The sequence below is a fragment of the Petaurus breviceps genome, unplaced genomic scaffold, assembly GCF_028583685.1.
Source record: "Petaurus breviceps papuanus isolate PSGF00001 unplaced genomic scaffold, PetGlider_PUasm1.0 118, whole genome shotgun sequence".
In the NCBI taxonomy this organism is placed as follows: Eukaryota; Metazoa; Chordata; class Mammalia; order Diprotodontia; family Petauridae; genus Petaurus; species Petaurus breviceps.
The window spans coordinates 7,785,058-7,810,980 of record NW_027185616.1 but is presented as its reverse complement, the minus strand read 5'-3'; the positions used below and the strand labels follow the sequence as shown (position 1 = coordinate 7,810,980).

Below are 25,923 nucleotides of genomic sequence, written 5' to 3'. Positions count from 1 at the left end.
CGCCCAACGCTCGCGTTCTAAACGGCCGGCCGCGCCTCCGCCGAGCCCCAACGTACCCCGCGCAACTGTGACGTCGTCGCAGCCGCCCCGAGCCGTGGCTTTCCTTCTCCTCCAGACGCCCGAGTCTGTCTCCCCGGGGAGGCGGCGGGAGCCGTTAACTTCCCGAGGAAGGAAGAGCGACAAGAAGGAAAAGAAGCGTGCGAGCTACCCCCCTAGCCCTCCGCCCCGCGCTCGGCCCGCCCACCCCGAGGTGAGGGTCCGCGAGGCGCCAAGCCAATGGCAGCGAGACTCTCCGCGACGTTTCTGGGTGTCCAGCCAATGGGCGCTGCGCGACGGCGTGAGACGGTGTGTGTGTGGAAGGGGGCGGGGTTTAGGGTTCCACTTGCATTTTAAACTTTGGTGTGGCTTGTGTTTGTGTGTGTGTATATGTGTGCGCATGGGCGCAGCTCCAACTGAGACAGTACAAGTATGAGTGCGTGTGTGCGTGCATGTGTGCACCCGTGTGCAGAGCTACAGCCGGGACAATAGGTGTGTGTGTGTGCGTGTGTGCACACACGTGCAGAGCTACAGCCGGGACAATAAAAGTGTGTGTGTAGAGGGGGGGTAGTGAGGGCAGGGCTCCAACTGGGAAATAGATCTGTGTGGTGTGTGTGTGTGTGTGCGCGTGTGTGCACACGTGTGCAGAGCTCCAACTGGGACAATAGAAGTTTTGTGTGTGTGCGTGTGGACAGAACTTAACTGTGTAAGGAGTGTGCGTGCATGACTGTGTGGCTCCAACTGGAACAATGCACCTTTTTTGTGTAGAGGGTGTGTTTGTGCACTTGAGAGTGCAAAGTTCAATGAGGATTCCCCTCTATACTTGCTCTCCCCCTGTACTTTGGGTGGGATCTGTTCCTATCCAAGTCACAATGCAAACAAAGCCATAATTGTAGCTGCTTCTCTGCCCCACAACTTTATCAAAGCCTTCATGTGAAGGTGTTGAGCAAAATGCAAATCTGTAGGTGCTGGACGTAGTGCCTGGGCTGCAAAACCAAAATCTGACTCTGCCATTAAGTAACTTAAAATCCTTAACAAAGCAAACAGAAATACAGGGGCAGGAAGGCATTAACAACTTGGAAGTGTGTGGGATAAAGACCCCAAAAACCTCTTACCCAAATAAAACTCAGAAGTTTCTCCTGGTAGAAACAGAAGCTATTTATTTCTCAGCAATTTTCAGGAGAATTGGGCGGGCATCAGCTACCCAGAACATGCACCAGGGTAGGAAGGCAGAGTACAGAAATCAGGCCAGCAGTTGTATGCCTTTGTACGTGGGATAGGACAGCCCCAAAACCCTAAATCCACTCCCCAGTATCTGGACCTTCATTCCCATTGATGGGAAGGTATGTCCTTATAATCCTTTTACCCAGTACAAATGCATTTTTCAGTTATTTTCCTTATTTATCAGAAGTAAGCTATTACAGATTACGTTACTTGCTCTTGTTTACCAAAAGTAGGCAATTACAGAAACACGGCAGACATTATTTGTTGCTTTTCTTGTTTTCCTCAAGATTGGGTTTTCTATAGAAAAATAAAATTTGGGCCTATGAGGACCAAAGCCCAGCTCAATTTTGGTGACTATCTCCTTCACTTTATGAGAATATTTTCCCTTGTTCGGTGGAACCCCTCCTCCTTCTTTGATACTCGAAAATTTCTCTGGGCAGCCAGGTGGCGCAGTGAGTAAGAGCACCAGCATCAGGAGACCTGGGATTTGTTCCGGCCTCAGATACTTGGCACCCACACAAAATAACTGGCTGTGTAACCTTGATCAAGCTACTTAACCCCAATTGCTTTAAAAAAAAAAAAAAAAAGAAAATTTCTCACACCAAGATTGGTAAATTTCTTCACCTCACCTATTAATTTCTTCTATCCCTCCATCAGGACCCAACCTTTCTTCTTGTTGATCAACCAACTCCCATTTTTATTCTTTTAAAATCATTAGGTGGACAGACCCATTGGTGGGAACCCTCAAATCTAATCATTTTGGGGAGGGTCTTCTGTATAGTGTTTGTAATTGATTGCATCATACAAGGGAGGCATATGGGGAGCAATTCCACTTGCTTCTGATAGCAGTAACCATAATGCTTGCTTCCACCAGGTTCCTTTGAACCAGGACCAACGTGGTGGATTAAGTGGAGAGGACCAAGTTTGCCAAGGAACATGGGCGAGTTTTCTCATGTCTTGGTTAACATCTCGAACAGTTTGTCGCACATCATTGATCTTCATTCAGCAAGTAGAAATGTTGAATTTACCACAGACCTCTCCCTCCTCTGCCAGGAGATAATCTAGTACCAGCCTATGTTATAAAATAGCCTCTTGACTTTGGTCTGCAAATCTGGATAGTAAGTCAGTAGTTTGAGTGGTTTGGTTAGCAATGATTTGAACAACTGCTTGGAGTCTAATGATCCAATTTAGCATATAAACCGGGTTAGGTAGCCCCAGCTTCCATCTTGTGCCCATGTTGCAGGCCCATATACTTTCACAATTCTTTCAGGTGGCCAAATGTCTCCCCATCCATTTGCATTCCCTGTACTGGAAATAGAAGCATCAATGGCTCCTTTTTCCCTTTCTAAATCAAAATAGATTTTTATTCCCAAGTGTTTACCTTCCTGTCCTGAGAGAAAGAAAAATTTGGGTCCTATTAATCCAATATAGCAACTTCCAATCCAGTCAGGGGGAAGATGTGTGCAGGCGGTGAGGCCACACACCCAGTAGTGTCCTTTTAGAGCCGGTCGGGGTACCTTACTCTGTGGAAAGATTGCAGATACATTGCCATGGACAATGGGGTAAAACTGTAGGTCCTCAAACCCCAGAGGCCCTCCCCAAAAGATTGTATCAGTCTTGTTATATCAGCACCTCCATATCTTAAAATCTGCTCTCTACCACTCAACCTTGCTTTTAAAGGGCCCAGGGACTCTGGGATCTGTTTTATCATCCTGGCTCCAAAACTCTTGAAAGTATCCAAAGTTGGAATTATTATCCCAACCCCAATGTCTATGGGGGATAGTAATGATTCCCTGATTCTGATTAAGCTCTCAACACTTAAATATGGTGGTTAGAATATAAGATTCATATTTGCTTTTGGTGATTACCTGGAGAGGAGTACAGCAAGAATGAAAAATACAAATCACCCAAATGCCAGTGCTGAGTTTGATATGGATGGAATTGCAGCTCTGCTTTACAGCAGAACAATTCTCCCCTTAAGAGTTGTAATGGGAATGTAAATTTTAAAGATCTTCCCTGCCCCTAGGCTAAAGTGCACCTGGAGCCTGGGGTGGGAGGCTTGTTTTTCAGTAGATACTTCTTGATTGGCCAGTGAGTCAATAAGGTTGTTACATTATCTGAGCCAGGAGAAAGCTATATAAGCTCTGATGTGTAGCTTTGTTTTGGGGCTCACTTTGAGAAGTGTTCTGTGATTTGATATGGATTCTGGGAAGCTGTTGTCCAGAGCCCCCCGGCTTTGAAAAACCCAGATGTTGAAACCCAGATGTTGATTTGGTATGGATGTAATGGTTGGACGGTTTGGAAAGTTGTCTACTTGATCTGTTTCTGTCTTGATAATAATGCCTATATACTTTGAAGTTCAGGATGCTGACCTTTTCCCCCTGAACGAGGTAAACGATATGTGTTTGACTGATTAAAGTAAGCTTGTTAACCCAGTTTGAGTTGCTTTCCTTTCACAAAGCAGATCTAAGAACCTGTGTTGGCAGCAAACCCTGAGAACGCTTGGGGTGCTTGCCACTACAAGAGTCCACTTGCATCGACTCCAACCTAAATCCTTCCCCTGACCATCCTGGCTAAGACAATATTCCCCCATCCTAGTCTCAGGGGCCAGGCATGTTCTTCTGACTTATTGTAAAACCCAGTCCCATAGTGGACAGAGGACCTGTTACTAAGAAGCCACTCAGTCTAAGAGGAACGGGGACCCAAGGCCAGTATTCTAACTTCTAAGGTCCCCCACAAATCCAACAATTAGTGAGGTTAAAGGCATTAGCTATGGTCTGAATTAAAACTTGAAAACTATTATCCTGATGTACCCAAGGGACTGGGGTAGGCCGTACCAGGAACGCTATAAGGAGAAAAGTCAGGGGTAGCATGATTAGTACAATGAAAATGATTCCAGGCAGGAGGGAGAAAGCAACTACTCGCAAGGAAATGGAAAACAACGGCAGTAGGGCTAATGCAGAGAAGAAGGAAGGCACATATGTGCCTCCTCTCATTAGAATACGATAAAAGACTTTGATTACAGAAAAAAAAATTAGAAATTAAGGGGAAGGGGGCAGTGTGTTTTGAGGTGATTGAAGTTCTGACACCTACACAGGAGGCAGTCCAGAGTCTCAGTGTCTCACGTGTCTGGGTTAGGACAATGCCGAAGGCCCAGTTTCAAATTCTCAGGTTCAGTGGATTCAATGGTCCAGGTGGCAGGAGGTTCAATAGGTCCCTTTACACGAGTATGATGAATCTAACCCCTCTCCTTTGTCCGGACTGCAGTATCTGAGACCAACAGAATTTGAAAAGGACCTTCCAAAATTGGAGTTAGCTTTTCTTCCCTCCAATCCCTGATTAAAACCCAATCCCCTGATTGGTATTTGTGGATGGCGAATCCCAAAGGTGGCTTTTGGGCAATTATCCCCTTAGCTTATAGAGAATGCAAATGTTTTGTTAGGGAAGATATATATTCTCTTAAAAACTTACCCTTCTGATCAAATAGTGGGTCCAGATTCCCTCCACCTTTATCAGGGTAGGGGTGCTCAAAAAGGTGCTCATAAGGAGAGAGTCCTATGTCCTTTCAAGGCCTGGTCCGAATTCTGAGGAGAACCAAGGGCAGACATCTAGTCCAGGGCAATTGAGTTTCCAAAGCCAATCTAGTGAGCTGCCCTCTAATTTCCTGATTCATCCTTTCAACTCTGCCTGATGAGGGAGGGTGCCAGGGAGTATGAAGCTCCCAGAGGCAACATCCAAGGCCTGGATTAGGAACTGCAGAATCCATGTGGCAAAATGAGTTCCCTGATCTGTGTCATTCTGCTCTACCATCCCTTACCTTGGAATAATCCACATCAGCAAAATTTTGCTGACAGCTGGGGCAGTTGCACGGGGCAAAGGAAAGGTTTCCACCCAGGAGTCAAGTGGTCTACTATGACCAATAAGCACTTGAGGTGTCCCACAGTGGGCAGCTCTGTAAAATCTTTCCATATGCTCTGAAAAGGCCCAAGGCCCAGGAGTCTACCTCCATTTGGAGCTCAGGGCAACGCCGTCTTGTGTGTCGAACAAGATACCCATTCACCAGTTGCCATGCTAAGGTGTAGAGGCCGGGTGTTACATACCAAGTTAAGATAGCATCACATAAGTTCTGGACATCCCAATGACTTACCTTGCTGTAGATATTGAAGGACCTGCCCCATACGCGCCTTGGTTAGCACCTCCCCTCCATCCGGGAGGAGCCATCTTCCATCCAGCTCCTGTGCTCCCAGAGCCAGTGCCTTTTGCTTTTCTGTTTTGGTAAGGGAGGGAAAAAGGAGAAAGGGAAGGAGGGGATTAAAACCAACAGCTGACTTAACTTAGATTCTGCTGACCCTGCCCTCCCTGCCCCCTCATCTGCAAAGCAGTTACCTCTAGCCTCAAAGGACTACCTGGCCTGATGGCCACCTGCATGTACTCTGGCTATAGCCTCAGATAATCATCTCTAAGATTCAAGTGATCAGGGTGGTATGTGCCAGCTCTTTCCCTTTGCTATTGACCATCTCTCTTTCCTCCCAAATCTTCCCAAACACATGTGCTATTCCCCCAGCATATTTCGAATCAGTATAGATATTACTCTCAATTCCCTTTAATAGTTTTAGAGCCTGGTTTAGGGCATAAAGCTCACAAGTTTGAGCTGACGAATTCTTAGGCAATTGTCCTGCTTCAAACAAGGATTCTCGGTCCCCATGAATTATGGCATACCCATTCCTTCTTTTTCCCTCTATTACTCTGGAGGAACCATCAATGAATAAACTCCAGGAACTGGAGATTCCTGCAAATCTCCCCGACCCCTGGTCTGGAGGTCGATGAAATCCATGCAATGATGTTCTAGCTTAAGGTGGGCCTTGCCTCCAGATGTCAGGAAGGAGGCAGAATTCAAATTTTTATCCTGAGATAAGACCAAATCATCATTTTCCAATAGAATGGTCTCATATTTCAGGATCCTAGAATCCGTGAGCCACCACCTTACTCTCTGATTTAGGATGGTTCTTACTTGATGTGGAACCCCCACAACCAAACTTCCCCCAAAAGTCAGCCTTCTACTCTCTTCTACCAACGTAGCCATAGCTGCTACTGCCTGGAGACACGTTGGCCATCCTTAGGCCACAGGGTCTAGGATCTTTGAAAGGAAAGCCACTGGTCTCCTTTGCCCTCCTCTTTTCTGTGCTAAAACACCTAGAGCCACCCCCTTATCCACATTCACAAATAAGTAAAAAGGTCTTTGTAGAGAGGAAAGGGCAAGAACAGGAGGAGAGGCTAAGATCTGCTTCAGTTTCTTAAATCCCTCTTCATCTTTTGAATCCCACCTAGTTTTATCAGGTTCCTCTTCTAATAAATATTTGCACATAGGTTTAGTCAGGGTGGCATAAGAATTGATCCAGTTCCTACAATACCCTACTAGTCCCAGGAACCTTTGAAACTCCCTTTGCATCTTTGGGAGGGGAACCCCAAGAATTCCTGTGACCTATTCTGGGTCCAACCTTTTTTGTCCCTCACTGATGAAATGTCCCAAATATTTTACCTCTTTCTCTACAGATTGGAGCTTGTTCTTTCATACTCTCAATCCCCCTGATCCCAGATAATTTAATAGTTTGACAGAAGCTTTGCTAACCTCCTTCCTTTCTTTCCCTGTCACCAATTAGTTATCCACATATTGTAAAACTTGAGTTCTAGGAGGAGGCTCCAATTTTTCCAATATTCTGTCCAAACAAATTTGGGGACTTAGTAGACCCCTGGGGAAGAATGCACCACCTATACTGCTGTTTTCTTCTAGTCTCCAGATGTTCCTACTCAAATGCAAAAAGGTCTCAGCTACCAGGGTCTAAGGGGCAGGCCCAAAAGGCATTTATCACATCAACCACATCGAACCACCTGCTGTCCTCTTTTACCATCCCCAGGATGGTACATGGGTCAGGGACCACTGGATGGGAGGGAAGGACTATCTTATTAATTTCCCTCAAGTCCTGGACCAGTTGGTATGTCCCATATCCCTTCCGAACCACCAGAATGGGAATATTGAAGGGGGAAATGCAAGGATCCCCTCCAGGAAACCTTGGATGACTGGCTGGAGTCCCCGCCTTCCCTCCAGTGATATAGAGTATTGCCTTACCCTTACCACCACTATAGGGTCCTTTAGTTTAATCTTGAGAGGTTCTATATCAATTCTTCCTCTATTAGAGGGGCCTGCCCATACCTCAGAACAAATTTGGCGTTCCTCCTCTTCCCTCAAATTTAACATTTTAACTGGTTCCCCTAGTATCAATTGAATAACCAAATTTGTGATCAAATCTCTTCCTAATAGGTTTTTACCTGCTTCTGGGACCAGAAGTAATTGGATTAGGGCAATTGCCCCTTGATATTCCACTTTCAAGAACTCAGAGAGGGGAACAATAAAATTCTCACTCTTTACTGCCAAGATATTGAGGAGGTCTTGGGATAGTTTAATTCCTTTTGGTAAATGAGTTATGGATGACCTGGCAGCTCTGATATTGATTAAAAACACCATTTCTTCTCCATTAGGTCCCACCCTTAAATTTATCAAGGGCTCTGGGTAGTCTATATCTTTGAACTCACCCTGACACCCCTAGTCTTCTGACAGTATCAGGGAATAGATCTTCTGATTAATCTGCCGCTGTGGGCAATTCTTAGCCCTCCTATGTCCCTCCTTTCTACACTCACAACACATGACAGAACTCCTCCCATTTTCCTTTCTCTCCCACTGTTGGGGTGCTTTCCCTTTGTTCCTCACCTCCCTCCTACTCTGGAACCTTTTCCACTTCTCAGGACCTTTCGTGCGGTCCATAGTCTGGACAACATCCTGGACTGTCTGGACCATGAGCCTAGCATTAAGCTTAGCCTTCTGCCTCTGCTTTTCCTCATCTCTCCTCATATAAACTCTGGTAGCCTCTAATAAACTTTCTAGGGTTCTTGTGTTCCAGCTATCTATTTTCTGAAATTTTCTACTGATATCTGGCCATACATTAGTCACAAAGTTTAGTTTTAGCATGGTTTATGTGGCAGGATCATTCATATCCAAGCCTGAGCATTTTCCCATGTTCTCCTCTAGCCTCTCAGAAAAGGTCGTTGGTGATTGCTCTAGATTCCTAGATCACCACAAAGGCTTTGTTTTTTTTTATTATTATTATTTTGAGGCTTTGGAACTGCAGTCCCAATTCCTGTAATTATAAGCTCTCTAAGGTCCTGCGTATGAGCTCTATGAACTGCATCACTATGGTCCCATCAAGGGTCAAGAGTGGGGTATTTTGGGGTGGCCAGGTGGCTCAGCGAGTAAGAGCACCAGCTCCAGTGTCAGGATGACCTGGAGATCAAATCTGGGCTCAGATACTCAGCACCACACCCAGAAATAACTGGCCGTGTAACCTTGAGCAAGTTACTTAACCCCGATTGTTTAAAAAAAAAAAAAGTGGGGTATTTCAGGGGCGGCCAGGTAGCACAGCGAGTAAGAGCACCGGCTCCACTGTTGGGATGACTTGTGGATCGGATCCGGGCTCAGACACTTAGCACCCATCCAGAAACACCTGGCTGTGTAACCTTGAGCAAGTTACTTAACCCCAATTGCTTAGGGGTGGCCAGGTGGCTCAGCAAGTAAGAGCACCGGCCCCAGTGTCGAGATGACCTGGGGTTCAAATCCGGGCTCAGATACTTAGCACCACACCCAGAAATAACTAGCCGTGTAACCTTGAGCAAGTTATTTAACCCTGATTGCTTTAAAAAAAAAAAAAGAGGGGGTATTTCTGGTCTGCGGGCACCACCCCAGCTGCAGGTGGGTGTCTCTGCTCCCATTCTACCATAGCAGCCTTTCTTATCATCCCCCTCTCTTCATGGGAGAACCAAAAATTCAATATGGACATCAATTCATTCCAAGTGTAACTACTTGGACCCAAGAATTGATCTAGTTGCTATGAGAGGCCACTTGGGTCCTCCATGAAAAATTTCACTTCCTTTTAAAAATTTCTAACCTCGGAAGCACTCAAAGGAGTGTTCACAAATCCAAGAACTCCCTGAGCCAAAGGGACTTCCCTTAGGGGGAACATAGTGGGTCCCGAGGCACAAGTAGGTGTGGCAGGGGAAATATCCTGGGTTGGAATGTGGGAGCTTAGAGCTAAGGGAGGGTGTACAGTGGATGGTTTTGGTTCCAAAGGGAGATTTTTTTGATCCTTTAAGAGATGTCTCAATTTCTTCAGTAGAGGACCATGGGGAGGGGGCTCTTGTAAATTAATAAGGTCTCTCCCTGGTTTTGTCTCCAGAGAGGATTGGCATAGGATCATAGTCTGGAACCCTAGGGTGGGGGGTTGCTGCTGCGGCCAGTAGAGGAGGAGGAGTATAAGATGGGGGTAAAGAGAGAAGAGAGTCCCAAGGATGAGAGTTAACCTCCTTCTCTTCGTTCTTTACCACCATCTGTTATGTCCCGACACCCAGAGTGCTGCATAGGTGCTCTCCTCCATGTTGAAATGTTCCTTATTATTTACATACAAATTTAGCTTTTGACATATCCAATCTTTGGAGGAGCCAAATTTTGGCCAGATAGTGCCACCTCCTATATCCTCACCCCAAACAAAACAACAATATTTGATCATCTTTTTCCTGTCTTTCCCTTTATGTTTTGGTAGTTCATTCCAATTTTGCAATCAATTGCCTAAATGACTATCTACAGGTAACTCATATTTGTGCTCCGACTGCGCAGGCTTAAATTGTACCCCTCCCATCTCTGAGGGGTTTCTGGCAGTTGTTATCGAACTCCCCAAGTCAACTACAGACTCAGTCGAATTATCTGAGGAAGGTCGCCCTACCTCCTCAGTCACCTGGGAAGCTTAGTGACGTCCTTTCCTTGATGTATCATACTTTTTAGTATACAGATTTCACTGAAATCCACCCTGTTGCCAATTACCTCCAGACGCCTGAGCCCTTACCTTTGGGTTGCATATGCACAACTTTCGTGACTGCCCTTGTCTTCCCACCTCAGTTTCCCTTTTCTAGCGTCAAAGCCCTAACAAAGGTTCTGTTTCTTCCAAGTCTCTCTCTTCCGATTTTATCTCAATAAACAGGTGGTGGCTCTCCTCTAAAATCTGGAACCCCGGAAAATCCCAGGTGCACACTCAGCCTTGGTTCCTGGGAGGGCAGGCCCCCCCTCCCCCAAGTAAAGAGAATCCCGGACGAGCCCCCAACTGTGTGGGATAAAGATCTCCCTCTCCCCCTGCAAAGACCCCTTACCCAGATAAAATTCAGAGTTTTCTCCAGGTAGAAACAGAAGCAATTTCTTTCTTTCTTTCTTTTTTTTAAAAGCAATTTGGCTAAGTAACTTACCCAAGTTTACATGGCTAGTTTTTTTTTTTTTTTTTGCATGGGTGTTAAGTGTCTGAGGCCAGAACCAAACTCAGGTCCTCCTGACTCTGGGGCTGGCGCTTTACTCACTGTGCCACCTAGCCACCCCGCGAAGCTATTTATTTCTAAGCAAGTCTCAGGAAAGTTGGGCATCAGCTACCCAGAACATGTACCCGTGTAGGGAGGCAAATTACAGAAATCAGGTAAGCAGTTATATACCCTTGTACAAACAACTCTAGAACAACCCAAAAACCCCAAATCCCCTCCCCAGTATCTGGACCTTCATTCCCATTGGTGGGAAGGTGTGTCCTTGCAAACCTTTTACCCAACACAAATGCATATTTCAATTATTTTCCTTATTTATCAGAAGTAAGTGGTTACAGATTACATGTTACTTGTTCTTGTTTACCAAAAGTAGGCAATTACAGAAACACCTGGAAGATATATTATTTGATGCTTTTCTTGTTTTCCTCAAGACTGGGCATTCTATAGAAAAATAAAATTTGGAATCTGGTCTAAGACACTTAACATAAAAACTAGCCGTGTGACCTTGGGCAAGTCATTTAACCCCAATTGCTCTTCAAACAGCAAAAATTAATTAATTAATTAAAATAAAATTTGGGCCTATCAGGACTAACTCCCAGCTCAGGTTTGGTGACTGTCTCCTTTACTTTATGAGAATATGTTCACTTGTTCCACTCAGAGGGGATGAACAAAATGAAGGAGATAGTACTTGAGCTGAACTTTGATTCTCAGAGATTGTAAAAGTTAGAGGAGATAAACTCTAGTGTATGAGAAACAAGAAGTAGGCCAGTTAGGCTGAACCTAGGGGCATGAAAAGGAGCCTACTAAGGTATACTGGAGTAAGATTGTGAAGGTCTTTAAATGCTAAGTTGAAGAGCTTGTATTTGATCCTAGAGGCAATAGTGAACCTCTGGAGCTTTTTGAGTAGAGAAGTAAAATGACCAGAACTGTTCCTTAAGAATAACACTCGGCTAGCTGTATTGGGAATGAACTAGAGAGAACAGATATGGAAACAGGAAGACTATTGGGGGATTTTCTAAGTAGGCAGTGACCAGAGCTGAAAAAAAAGAAATAGAGACACACAGGTTTTTGTAACCTTCGGAGATATAGATATGCAGGATTTTTTCTCCCCAACTTTAGAATAACAATATAGGCAAAGAAGCAGAACGGGCCCTTCTGCTACTTTCTTTGGGAAGTTGAGAAATGAGTGTTAGGTAATTCAAGGGAAGCAGGAGAATTTTATAAGAGAAACTTTAGGCCTACAATTTGACATGGGGTAATTTGTTGAGCCAGGCAGGAACTACTTTATTTCTCCTTGTATTCCACAAGATCAATTAGGAAGCTAATGTAATAGTCCTGAAGAAGGGTGATGAGAGCCTGAACTAGGGTGGTGGCTGTGTGTATAGAGAACAAGGAATAGATAAAAGAAATTTTGCCAAGAGACAATCAACAAGATAAGGCAAATGACTGAATACAGAAGATGAAGAGTCAATGATGGCACTTTAGAGGTTGGAGAAGGTACTTATTTCTTCTCCTATTAGAATGAGTTCTAGTTGGCCCAGTGCCCAAGTTGTGTTTTCCTTTGGGGCTTTGCTTGTTGGTTGGTTATTGCCCTTCCTTTTCAAAGAAGACCAGAATGGCATTGTTATGCTGAGGTCAGGGTGTGGTGTGTCTGACTGTGGCTAATCAGAACTACACTAGGTCGGATACCACAGTTCGGGTACAAATAGTACATAGGAATATTTGGAGTGTAGTTATCTCTAAATGTGCGCGTCTCATTTCTTTTGAGCGACTGCATTTCCACTTTGCATATAGAGCACAGCATCTTCTTTGATGTGGGTGTGCTATGCTGTCTTGTCCAGTGCCAGTGTCTCCCATGCCTCTCAATTGATTCCAGAATTCTTCAGAGAGACCTTGAGAATGTCCTCGTATCACTTTTTCAGACCTCCATGTGAGCACTTGCCTTATGTGAGTTCTCCATAAAATAGTCTTTTAGGCAAACGTACATTTGGCATTCAAACAACATGGCCAACCCATTTGAGTTGCATTTTCTGCAGTAGAATTTGAATATTTGGCACTTCAGCTCAAGAAGGGACCTCAATGTTCAGTACCTTGTCTTTCCAGGTGATCTTCAGAATCTTCCTTCCAGAACCTTCCAATTCAAATGGAAGTGATTCAGTTTCCTGCAATGGTGTTGTTATACTGTCCAGGTTTCATAGGTGTACAACAATGATGTCAGTGCAAGGGCTCTCTAGACAATCAATTTAATAGACAGTCTAATATCTTTCCTCTCCCACACTTCCCTTCAGAGCCTTCCAAACACTGAGCTAGGTCTGGCAACGCATGCAGTAACTTTATCATCTTTGTGTACATCCCTGGAAAATATACTGTCAACATAAGTGAACTTATCCACAACATTCAAAATTTCTCCATTTGCTGTAACTGATAGTTCTATATATGGATGGTATGGTGCTGGCTGGTGTAGATTCTATTTTCTTGGTGTTTTTATGCCAAAATTAGCACAAACATAAGAGAATTGATCCATACTTTTTTGCATCAGCCCAAGAGGCTGCATTGAGGGCACAATCATCTAGACACAAAAATTTATGCACTAGCTCTCCCTCCACTTTAGTCTTGATTTGTAGCATTTTCAAGTTACATAATTTACCATTGATGCAGTAGCTGACCTTGATGCCATTTTCATCCTCATAGAAGGTATCTGACAATATCCTAGAAAATATTATGCTAAAAAGCATAGGAGCAAGTACACAGCCCTGTATTACTCCTTAGGTGACTGATTGAGAGCATTGTCCGTTATCTAAACCCCAGGCAAGCATGCTGTCATGAAATTTAATTACGATACTGATGAACTTCTCCAGGCAACCGAATTTTGACATAATTTTCTACAAGCCCTCATGACTGACAGTGTCAAAGACCTTCATTAGATCTATAAATGTACATTCTGCTCCTGACATCTGTCCTTATGTTGTTGAGCAGCAAATATACATATCAACTTTTCCTCAGCCCTTTCTGAAGCCCTACCAGCTCTCAGGCAAATGACCATCTTCCAGGTGAAGGATCAGCCTACTAAGGAGGACTCTGGCAAGAATCTTGTCAGCAATGACAGAGAGGGAGGGTCTGTGATTGTTACAGGATAACCTCTTTCCCTTATCTTTATAAAAATGGACAGTGGAAGCAACCTTTAACTCCTGGGAGATAATGATGACTTCTTCTTGCCTTATAACCTTGTCTTGTAAATCTCAGGTGGTGAGAAATCAGCACCAGGTGTTTTACCATATTAGAAGAGCCAAGTGGCATTCAAAACCTCTTCTTCAGTTGGAAATTTGGTTAGATAGGGATTGACTTCAACTTGAGGTAAATGATCAATGGCTTCAGCATTGATTGATGATACTCTGTTGAGAAATGTTCAGCTTAACTCTCCAGAATCATGTCTTTATCACTAATCAATGTGGCTCCATAAGTCCTGAGTAGTTGAGATGCACTTGACCCATAAATAGCCTTCAAGGCATCATAAAAGCATTTTGTATTCTTTTTGTTTTTTTTTCTTAAGCAATTGGGGTTAAGTAAGTTGCTCAAGGTTACACGGCCAGTTATTTCTGGGTGTGGTGCTAAGAATCTGAGCCCGGATTTGATCCCAGGTCATCCCGACTCTGGGGCCGGTGCTCTTACTCACTTGGCCACCTGGCTGCCTCAGCATTTTAGATTGTTACTCTTAGTATAAAAGTGAATTTCATCTGCCTTAGTACTGAGCCAAGAATCCTTTATCTCTCTTAAGTTTTGTTTGCACTTTGCTTTTGATGGAGTTAAATGCTGCTTTCTTAGAGACAGATGAACTATCATTCTAGTAAATCCTGTGGAGTTTTCATTTTCCATTTAGCAGTTTCTGAATTTACCCATCATTTTTGTCAAACCAATGTTGAAGTTTCTGACTGTACTAGCCTACATGAGTATTTGGTGCTGTACACCAAACATCTGAAAGTGGCCCACTGCTTTTCTGCTCCACCATTGCCAACCATGTGTTGGCTTACCTTTCCCTCCACTTCAGCAACAAAGTGTTGATGCTCAGAGAAGTGCTCTAATCTGTTGACATTAAGGCAAGATGACTTTGGACCATTGCTTTTGTTGAATGTGAATATTTAGCTTGGAGAGGATAAGTCTGTGATCAATCCAGCATTCTTTGCCATACATGACCTTTGTCACTCTCACATCCTGTCTCTTCTCCTTACAATGCATAGTCTATTAAATGCTGTTGCTCTTTCCAACTCCATTCCTCCCAAGGACTCCCTGCCATGTCTTATTGTGCCATGTGCTTATTCTGGCATCAAAGTTACCCAAAATTATAAGCTTGTCCTCTCTTGACATATTGATGAGGAACTCCAGGTCTTCACAAAATTTTTCTTTGACCTCATCAGGGTTCATCATGGTAGGAGCTTACACACTGATAATTGTGGCATGGCACTTTTCATGCAAATGGCAATTGCATTGTCATGACACTATCATTCATTCTTTTTGAGAAGCATACAAGCTTGTCAACTAGATTAGTTCTGATTGCAAAACCTATGCCAACATCATGGCACTCCCTATCACTGTGGCCACTCCAGAAAAACATGTATCTAGCTCCAACTTCTGTAAACTGGCCTTCATTTGGCAGCCTTGTTTCACTCAAGGCTACCATTTGGATGTGATACCTGCTGAGTTGTCTCGCAACAAGAGCTGTTCATCTTTCAAGTACTGGATTTCATGTTGTCTATAAGTGTGCACACATTCCACGTACTGATGATAAGTGGAATCATCTTCACAAAAGTTTTTGGACATTTTTTGTGTTTCAACCATAAGGTGAAATCCCTGCCTACTTCGGTAAGCAAGCCAGAGTTGGATGAAGCAAAATTTTTAGGTCACCTTTTCTAACACCAGGATTGTACCATAGTACAGTCTTTAAAAAGTTTTCTGATCAGAAATCCAGGGGGCTGCTGAAGCCCAGTGCTGCTTCAGTCCAGTAAGAAGACAGCCTGAGTCACCTGTGCACAGGGTTGTGGCTATAGCTCCCAGGGTATCCCCACCTGCTGCTTTTCACTTGCCTGTTGCCATAGGATTTTGTGGTAGGTAAAAAATGGTAAAATAGATGATGTCTTTTGACATGTGGATAAATTTGATTTAAGTGAAGCAGAGTTGCTCAGAGTTGTCAGCCTTACTGTGTTCTCCAGAGTTGTCATAACCCAAAAAGCAAAACAAAAGTCAAGATGACTGCTAGTGGCTCAGGAGGCAGTGATAATCTTGGCATCTTTGATGTCTGACCAAGCTCTTTCATAGACATCAAAACAAATTGTTCTCATCTACCCATTCCATCAGGCAAAGGTAGACATCTTTGTCACTAACTCACCTATGGTCTGAGGCCTGTTGGCTACCCTCAACCTGGTTTAGCCACATATGCTGAGAAAATTTTACCAGGCTGTGGCTGCTGTACATGCTGGAGCTTTGTGGAACCACGGGTGAGAGGTGGGTGGATACCAAAGGTGGATGGACAGCCCTGAAAAGGGCTTGATAATCCCTCATACCAGAAGTGCTTGTCCTCCCTTAACACCCCAAACACCCAATTCAGAAACTAAAGATAGGGAGAGGAATAAATCTAAGAAAACATCAACCAGTATAAAAAACCTACCAATTTCTCCTAAAAGCTAAAGGAGATATTAAAATACAATATTCCAAAAGATAATAGGCATAGGTTTACCATTGAGAATAACTTACCCTGGAAGGATTCTGGGTCACATGAACAACAAGATGGAAAATTGACATTTCTCTGATGTTCATGTCCTCTCAAACTTTTCCAAAACAGAAATTATGCTAAAAAGTCAAAGCAACCTTAGCTGTCTCCATGGTCTGGGATACTGAGAATCCAAAAGCAGGTGAAAAATAAAAACCTTAAACCCATGAACTAATAATGCCTATGCTAAACTCTATCAGAACCCCTCCCCGAACTCCTGAACTATGACTGGCAGTGAGGATACACTAGCTTATCCAAAGACCCAATATACAGGTTTGCAACAAAACCCAACCTTAAATTCCAGTTCCCTCTCCCTCTTTCCAGTGCCATAAAGACCTCTTGGGGCCACTTGATGCCAGCTGGCATCAAGTGTGAGCAGAGATGTGAGAAATATAAACCAGGCTAGGCAGGCAGTTAAGGATAGAACTCCATTTATTGATTCTCAGAACAAGATTTTTATAGAGCAAAGAGACAAAGAAGGTAACTATTGGTCATTATATTCCCATGACATCAAGCAGACCTTGAAGGCTATCATGTCCTTTCTTTATCTAGTGTTCTCATGCAAGATGTGTAGTTATCTAAATGTACTAGTAATTTTTTAGTGAGCTAACATCCTCTGGCTAATATCTCAGAAAAGGGCAGAGCCCTGGATCTCAGGCAATTAGGAAGGTTCTGTCATGTGGCCGCATCACTAGGAAAACCCGAGCTGGCCTCAAAGAACTACCTGGATTCTGAATCAGATGTCTAGCTCCCTACAGAGACCCTGATCCCAGGCTATGTAAGTTTGCTTAGGACATGACAGCCAGACAATGCCCTTTAGATGTAGAAACCTGTTGTGTGCCAAGACCAATTATGCTTGGATAAACAATCCCATAGCACCAGCACTGCAAATGTCTGATTTGCCTGTATTGAGAGATGACTAAGAAAGAGAAGGAAAGGGTCAGATAGTATGTGTGTTGGGAATGTGATTGGGAAGCATCCATTAAGTCTGAAGGAAAAAGCTTAGCATTCAGCTGGAGCCAGTTTTATCCACCCAAAAGTCACTTGGGGCAGAAACCTAGGCTGTTGAACCATGGATTGCCAGGTTTGGAAGGAAGCTGAGACACTTTGAAATCTAGCCTCCAAGGAAACCACCTTCAGAGAGGAGAGAGAGTCAGAATGTAAGCAATAGGGGAAAATAAGGGGGAGAGTGGGGATTGAAATTACCAAAGATCTCCAAAAGAAGAAAACTCAAAGATGTGAACATAATCAGATTGGAAAAAACATTACCAACAGAAGGAAATATGGCATCCAGATTTATTAAATGAGTTCAGGTATCAATGAATAAACTGCAACACAAAGGAAAATGATCCAACTTTTGTTTTTTGCTTTTTGAGGGAGAAGGGAGTGTAAGCGTTATGGGATTTAAAGATCTTCCATGCCCCATTGGACTTGCTGATGTAGCAGGAAGGGGAGGAGCAAGAGGAAGCAGAAGCCAGGCTAGAGTTCCAGCGGTGGCTAGCAGTGGAGGCGGCGACGGCGGCAGCAGCAGCAGAGGCAGTGGCAGTGGCAGCGTGAACCCCTTTTTGAGTCAGCCAGAATTTCTGCTAAGGACTCCTGCTGAGGACTGCCAGGGGCCGGAGCTGCTGGGAGCACGCTTCCTGGATGCTGGGTGGTTGCTGTGAGTGGGGAGAGGAGGACCTTTGCCTGAGGTAGCCTGTTCTGTTTTAAAGGCTTGAGAATGTGGGTGCTTTCTACTTTATCTACCTGTGCCAATTTCATAACTACTCTGATGGCTTTCACTTTCTGGTTTGGGGACTCAGTCTTTTGGTATTTTAATAAATTTTCTAGCTTATTCCCCCATATAGCAAGCCTGATATATTTTGTGATGGATAATTACATCAGCATATCTGTAATTTCCATAGGCATTGTGAATATTGCATTGCTGATACAGGGGGGCATTTGGGGTTAAGTGATTTGCCATCATGTGACTTGTCCAAGGCCACATGGCTAGTGAGTGTTAAGTGTCTGAGGCCAGATTTGAACTCAGGTCCTCCTGACTGCAGGGCTGGTGCTCTATTCATTGCTTCACCTCGCTGCCCCCAATGATCCAACATTTAATGAGGCAGAGGACCCTGTGGAATGTGAGAACATGGAAACATAATGTGCTATTCATGAGTGCTTCAAAAGAGAAATGAGAATGATGATAGCAGAATTTTGAGCTCTACACAGAAAAGATAATAGGAAGAATAGAAAAAGCAGAATCTCCAATGACAAGCCTCACCAAAGAAATAAAAAAGAAAATAATAAATTGGAAATACAAATATGACAAAGTGAAGAACAACCTAGAAAAACAGAATAAAAATATTAAAAGAAAATAGGCTCACTGAAAGCAAAACATACTAATCTTAAAGATGGGTTTACATAGAGACAACTTAGGTAACATAAGTCTCTGAGTTGAACACAGTAGGACCAAAAAACCTGAATACCATAATGTACAAGAAATCATACAAGAGAATTGCTTAGAACTTCTGAACACAGGAAATGAAATACTGATCGAAAGAATTTACAGATTGCCTGAAGAAGAAAAAAATCAAAGTCTGCAAACTTCAATACACAAATCAGTTAAATTTAACAATTCAGAAAAAAAAGTTCTGCAACTTATCAGGAGAAACACCTTCAACAAAGGAAAGGAAATTTGAATAATAAAAGACTGTCATCCCCTTATTGGGAAATATGGGAGGGAATGGAGTCATGTGTTAGAAAGACTAATGGAGTTTATGATGCAGCTAGTTTAGGGAGACCTATCCTGCAAATCTGAACTTAACCATGGGGGTGGGGTTGGGGGGAATATAGGCTTTCTAAAATTAAAAGGTATTTGAAACATTTTAAGAAAACCAGGGCTGAAGAGATTTGCTTCTCCAATACTCCAAACAATGCAAAAAGTGAATAGATGCAGTAGACAAGGACATCAACAACAGTAGAGTGACAATGGAGAAATCAATAAGAGACTTATTTCTAAATGTACCCAAGAAAATAGGAGTGAAGGCAGAAGTCTAGTGAATGTCACAATGAAGAAACAGGTCTAGAGCATTATGGACAGAACCTGGCAATACCCTGCCTATAGGTGAAAAAAAAAAGTTTTTTGTGAGAATACATTATAATAGGAGAGGGTACATGAAGTTGGGGAGGGGAACAAAGGAGTAATGTGTATGCTTGCTGGTCACATCAAGGACCAGCAGTGAGGAGAACTCTGTGGTCTCAGTAAGAAAAGAATCCACAAGCACCGGCCCCAGATTTGGGAGAACTGGGATCGAATCCGGGCTCAGATACTTAGCACCCACCCAGAAACACCTGGCCGTGTAACCTTGAGCAAGTTGCTTAACCCCAGTTGCTTAGGGGCAGCCAGGTGGCACAGTGAGTAAGAGCACCAGCTCCAGTTTCGGGATGACCTGGGGATCAAATCCGGGCTCAGATACTTAGCACCACACCCAGAAATAACTGGCCGTGTAACCTTGAGTAAGTTACTTAACCCCAATTGCTTTAAAAAAAAAGAAAAGAAAAGAATCTACAGGCAGTTGGTAAGGAGGAGGGGGAAAGATCGAAAAAGGGGGGAAGAAATATGGGATTGAAAATTGGTTGACCGTTAGCACTGATTCATCATCAGTTCATAATAAGCTGATTGCATCTGAATAAGATTTCTACCACTCTATTTCACAGGATTTAATTGATCAATAAGTGTATTGGTTGGGCCTCTTCATTATATAGTTAGTTCCTTTATGTTGGTAACTTCAGTTGCCTATTCCACCCTTGTAGTTTGCCACATGTTTTGCAAGCTGCCTGATGACAGGAAACAGGAAAATAACTCTAGATACCTTGTTCCTCTTTTTCAGTGCTTTCCAATCACAGTGGTTCTAAGAACTAGCATGTAAACCATAAACTTCCTGCCCTCCCAGAAATGACGTATTATGGGACTTTACAGAGGATATGAGTAAATTTGGTGACAGGATGTTTGCCCATCCCAGTACTTTCCAGAGAATGTTAGTCATAGAATGTTGGTCTATCTGGTGAGTAACTGATTTAAGCTGTGCCAATCAATTAAATGTTATTTAGATCATACCTATATCATCCGACAGTTTCCCCTACTTCAATTTAAATCTGAATTTTGCAATAAGAAGCTTGTGATCTGAGCCACAGTCGCTTCCAGGTCTTGTTTTAACTGACTGCAAGGCATTGTTCTATTGTGCTTCACTTTATTGCACTTTGCAGATACTGCATTGTGCAGATTTTGTGGTTTTTGTTTTGTTTTTATATACTGAAGGTTTGTGGCAACCTTGCATCAGGCAAGTCTACTGGCACAATTTTTCCAACATCATGTGCTCATATCATGTCTCTGTCACATTTTGGTAATTCTTGCAATATTTTAAACTTTTTCATCATTATTACATCTATTATGGTAATATGTAATCAGTGATCTTTGATGTTATTATAGTAATTGTTTTGGGATGCTATGGACTGTGCCCATACATGACAGTGAACGTAATCGTTAGATGTTGTGTGTATGTTCTAACTGCTCCAGTGACTGGCTATTTCTCAGCTTTTCTCCCTGAGGTACAATAATATTGAAGTTAGGACAAATAATAACCCTAGGCCTCTAAGTGTTCAAGTGAAAGGAAGAGTCAATCAGTATTTAAGTGAAAGGAAGTGTCCATCTATGTGGCAAACTTCATTGTCTTATTTTTTTTAATTGCCACAGTCACCCAAACTTTTAGTATCCACCACCCTGATCAGTCAGCAAACATCGAGGTAAGACCCTCCACCAGCAAAAAGATTACAATTCACTGAAGACTCAGATAACGTTAGCATTGTTTTTTTTTTAGCAATAAAGTATTTTTTAAATTAAGGTATGTACATTTTAAAGACATGATACTATTTCACATTAAATAGACTAATATAGTATAAACATAACTTTTATGCATACTGGGAAACAAAAGAAATTAATGTGACTCAATTTATTGCAATATTTGCTTTATTGCCGTGGTCAGAAACCAAACCCACAATATTTCTGAGATATGCCTCAATGGAGCTTCTCTACCTTTGGCTACAAAGTTTATAATCAATCTGATTTCTGTGTTGACCATCTGGTGATGTCTATGTGTAGACTGATCTTTTTTTTCCGATTGGAAAATGAGTATGACAAGGCTTTATATTATCACCTTATTTATTTAACTTATATGCAGAGTACGTCATGTGAAATGTCAGGCTGGATGAAACAAAGCAAGGAATTGAGGTTACTGAGAAAAGTATTGACAATCTATGATATGCAGATGATACCATTCTGATAGCAGAAAGTGAAGAATTAAGAAGCGTCTTGATGAGAGTGAAAGAGGAGAACGTAAAGCTGGCTTGAAGCTTAATATCAAAAAAACTAAGATCTTGGCAGCTGATCCCATTTCTTCTTGGCAAATAAAAGAAGAAATGGAAGCAGTATCAGATTTGGTATTCTTGAGTTCAAAGATCATTGCAGATGGTGACTGCAACCATGAAATTAAAAGATGATTGCTTCTTGGAAGTAAAGCTCTGAAAAATTTGGACAGCATTAAAAAAAAATCACAGACATCACCTTACTGACAAAGGTCTGTTTAGCCAAAGCTGTAGTTTTTCTTGTAGCAATAATGTATGGTTGTGAGAAAGCAGATTTTTATCACAATAGGAAAGAAGCCTTCTTTTTATGGTGGGAAGGGCTTCCACTGATGAATGTTTCTATTCATAAAGAGAGATATTCTGTGAAGGGCACTGGGGACCTTAGACTAGGTATGGTCTAGAGGATTTGGTGCTTGAAAAGTCTAATCGTCCCATTTTGGCAAGGGAGATAGTTGGAACCCCTGGGGCCAAATAGTACCTGGAGGAGTGGGACGGCATGGACTTGAGGGACAGGCAGAAAATGACAACATGAGGAGAGTATGGATCAGTGGTGGGCTGCCTAGTCAGGGATATGGGAGGGAGGACCCACTGTGGGTCAGTGTCCTCTCTGACACCTGCAACAATTGGTTTTGTTCTGGAGTGAAGCATAATGGAAAACAAAATGAGGAACAAACTTACACGATAGTGGCCAAAACTATATAGTGGGTCCTAAATGGATACCTTGAAATTTGGATAGCATGAGGAACAACATGAATAGAGGAGACCAGGTAATTTTACGGTTTGCAAACAAGAGAATGTGGGTCTAGAGTAGACAGGGTGGATAATGAATCCTTTATAGAAAGGGCTGCCAAAAAAAAAATGAAATTAAACAACCCTATGAGATAGAAGGAATGGAAAAGGGAAATCTATTTTATTAACTGAAAACAAAAACATGAAGAATTGAATATCAAGATAAAAGCAGGAAAGAAAAAGGAACTAATAAGCAAAATTACAAAGGGAAAGGTGTAACAAATGACATGTGGGGATCAGTGATGAAGGGAATGTAAAGTAACTGAAGGAACATAGTACTGTTTTTTTTAATAGAAGAGAGAGAAAATAACTATTGCTTACAATAAACATTTTTTTAAACATACACAAAATAACATTGAGAAGCTAGAAAGAAATTTGCTATGCATCTTGAGAATCCAACAAAAGCAGGGATTGTCATCCTGCTATCTGACAAAGAAAAACATATTTTTAAAGCAGAAAGGAATAAACAAGTAGACTACATTCTGCTGGAAAGAACCATAGACAGCAAACCAATATCAGTAATAAAATGACATGCTGTAAATGCCTGAACTTCCAAACTCATAAAGGAAATATAACCTACAGGAAGACATAGAGAGTAACACAAAAGTAATAGAAGATTTCAGTATTCCTCTCTTAAGTATTGGATAAATGTAACAGAAAGATAAGGGAACAAATTGCTGGAGAAGCTAAAGTTAAAAGACTTATATATGGTGTTGTCCGTATAAGACTGCAAAAGAAATACCACACACACACACACACACACACACACACACATATATATATATATATCTTAGCACCAAAAGGAACTCTTACCAAAATTGAATATGTCTTAAGGCACAGAGGCATTACAAAAAGTATAAAAGGCAGAAAGTAGCTGATAATAGCCTTTATAGCTCATAACACAATAGAAATAGTTATTGATTCAGGGACCACAAACAAAAGATATAGACCCAAATGGAGACTTAATAATGAAATCCTAAATAATAAGAGGGTCAAAGAATAAATCATAAAAATTGAAGATGAAAAAGTATACCAAAATTCCTGGGATGTAGCTGAAGCAGTTGATAGGGGGAAAATTATATCCTTTTCAACATACATTAATAAAATTGAAAAAGAATAGAAAATTGAGAATTTGAGAATTAATGAATTGAATATGAATTTCAAAAGATTAGTAAAAAAAACCCTAAAACAAGCACAAAGAATGAGATTTTAAAGAGTAGACGGGAAATAGATGAATTTGAAACAAAAATTCCATTAAAATGATAAAATATGATTCTTTGAAAAGACAAAATTGATAAATCCATAGCTGATATGATTAAAAAGAAGACAAGAAAAAAATCAAATCAATAAAATAACATATAAGCAAGGGGAAATCACAAAAAAAACAGAAGAAATAAAGGGAATAACTAGAACATATGTACAAAACTGAGAACACTGAAGAAAAAGTGGGATACATTAAGAATTTTAAACATCTAAATTTAGAAGATCAATTAGAGATCTTAAATGACTCAATCTTAAAAAAGGAAAAAGATCTATAAAGGGAACTTCTGAAGGCGGGGGGCGGGGCTGTGTGGAATTGGTCCTGATTGATTCATAGGAGAATTTTAATAGTCTCTTAAAGGAAAATCCATGTTATGCATGCAACAAGATGGAGGCATTTTTTTTTCTGATCCCCAAGACTTTTCAAAACTCTACAAAACAAGTTATATGCCAAAGATAAAGCAATTTCAACTGTTTTCATGATCTAGGACACCCAAAATTAAAAAGAGGGTAAAAACAAAAGGATCTGAAACCCAGGAATTGACTCTGACCCAGCTCATTCAGCACTTTCCTTTCTGTCTTCTTTTCAGTACCGTGGAAGCCTCAGCTTCAGGTTGTAGAAGTTTACTTGGACCTCAACTGCTGACTTGGCCACAGCTCTTATAGGAGCAAAAGTCTGGTAGGGGCTGTAACTTGGAAGTACTGTCATAGCAAATACTTAAGTCAGTAACAGGAAATAATTCTGTAAAGCTCTGAACTGTTAATGTTGCACTTGAGAACTGAAGAACATTGAGAGTGGGACCGATCACCAAAACAGAAAACCGTGTGTGGAGGGACTCTGTACCAACTCCACCAAACCTATGGAAAACAGCTCTGCATCTAACTGGGACCAATTCTGACCACCCAAAATAGGCTGTTGAACAATGAATTGTCCAGTATTGAAAGAGACTGAGATATTTTGAGATCTAACCCAAAGTAAACCACAATCATAGGAGGGAGTACAAAAACTAGTTATAAGGGAGTCAGAAAGTGAGTGAAAAGGAAAATAGTGGGGGAAAGACTGAAAATAACAAAGATTCAAGAAGAAAACTCAAATGATCTTGAACATAGACAAATCAAAAGGGAAAAGAGTAGCAACAGAAGGAAAATGATTTCAGGATCTGGTAAATGAGCTCAGGCATCTATGAATAACTACTGAAAACTGAAGGAAATGATCTAACATTTGATGAATGAATACAGAGGACCCTGTGGAAATTGGGTTCTTGAGTGTATTAAAAGAGAAATGAGGATTGTGAATGTGGAATTTATGTCCTGCACAGAAAAAAATGAGTAAAATAGAAGAATGTGTATCTTCAATGGCAAGCCTCACCAAAGAAACAAAAGAAAGGTCATTAGATTGGGAATGCAAATATACAGAAATAAAAGACAATCTAGAAGAAGAGAAGCAAAAAAAAACTAAGAACATTAGAAGACTATGTAATGTTATCCAAGCAAAACATGATTTTAAAGACATGCATAGAGATAACCTAAGAGTCATTGTCCCAAAGAACACAAGGGGACATAACACTATAATGAAGGAAATGATAAAATAGAACTGCCCAGAACTTCTGATAGCAGATAGCGAAATTCTAATAGAATCCACAGATTACCTCCAGAAAAAAAAAGGAAACAAATAAAAACAAAATAATGATGGAAACTCCAAGACATACAGTGTTTAAATTTATTCAGTTCAGTTGCAAATGATCAGGAGAAATACTTTCAGATTTAAGGGAAAGAATATTTGACATAAAGCAATTCTTTTGTGCACTATCTAAAAAATATAGGAGGGAATGAAAGAATGTGTTCCAAAGAGTATGGAGGTCCAGGTGTAGCACAGGGTGACTTACCCTATAAATCTGGGCTTAACCAAACAGAAAAAAAAAAGATGGCCACTCAATATTAAGGAAGCAATTGAAATATTTTTTAGAAAGGAAATTAGAACTGAAGAGATTATTTGCTTCTCTAGCATCCCAAACAACAGAAATGCCAGAGTGAATAAATGCAGT

The 25,923-nt window shown here is 41.7% G+C and overlaps 1 protein-coding gene and 1 long non-coding RNA gene across 7 annotated transcripts in view; one reads left to right on the top strand and one right to left on the bottom strand.

Moving 5' to 3' along the window:
• The window catches only part of ATF7IP2 (activating transcription factor 7 interacting protein 2), an 89,727-nt gene extending 89,497 nt beyond the window's left edge, over positions 1 to 230 (bottom strand). For 4 of the 6 annotated variants that reach the window (XM_069085717.1, XM_069085751.1, XM_069085760.1 and 1 more), the window contains exon 1: positions 57 to 229. The gene's annotated coding sequence lies outside the window, so the exon portion shown is untranslated. Of the gene's footprint in view, positions 1 to 56 lie in introns of all 6 variants that reach the window. The other 2 variants (XM_069085779.1, XM_069085786.1) reach the window with 1 other exon arrangement.
• On the top strand, positions 210 to 25,816 carry LOC138159438 (uncharacterized). Its single transcript, XR_011167898.1, has 3 exons — positions 210 to 345; positions 20,299 to 20,472; positions 24,469 to 25,816. It is a non-coding gene; the product is annotated as an uncharacterized lncRNA (long non-coding RNA).
• The last annotated feature ends 107 nt before the right edge of the window (positions 25,817 to 25,923 follow it).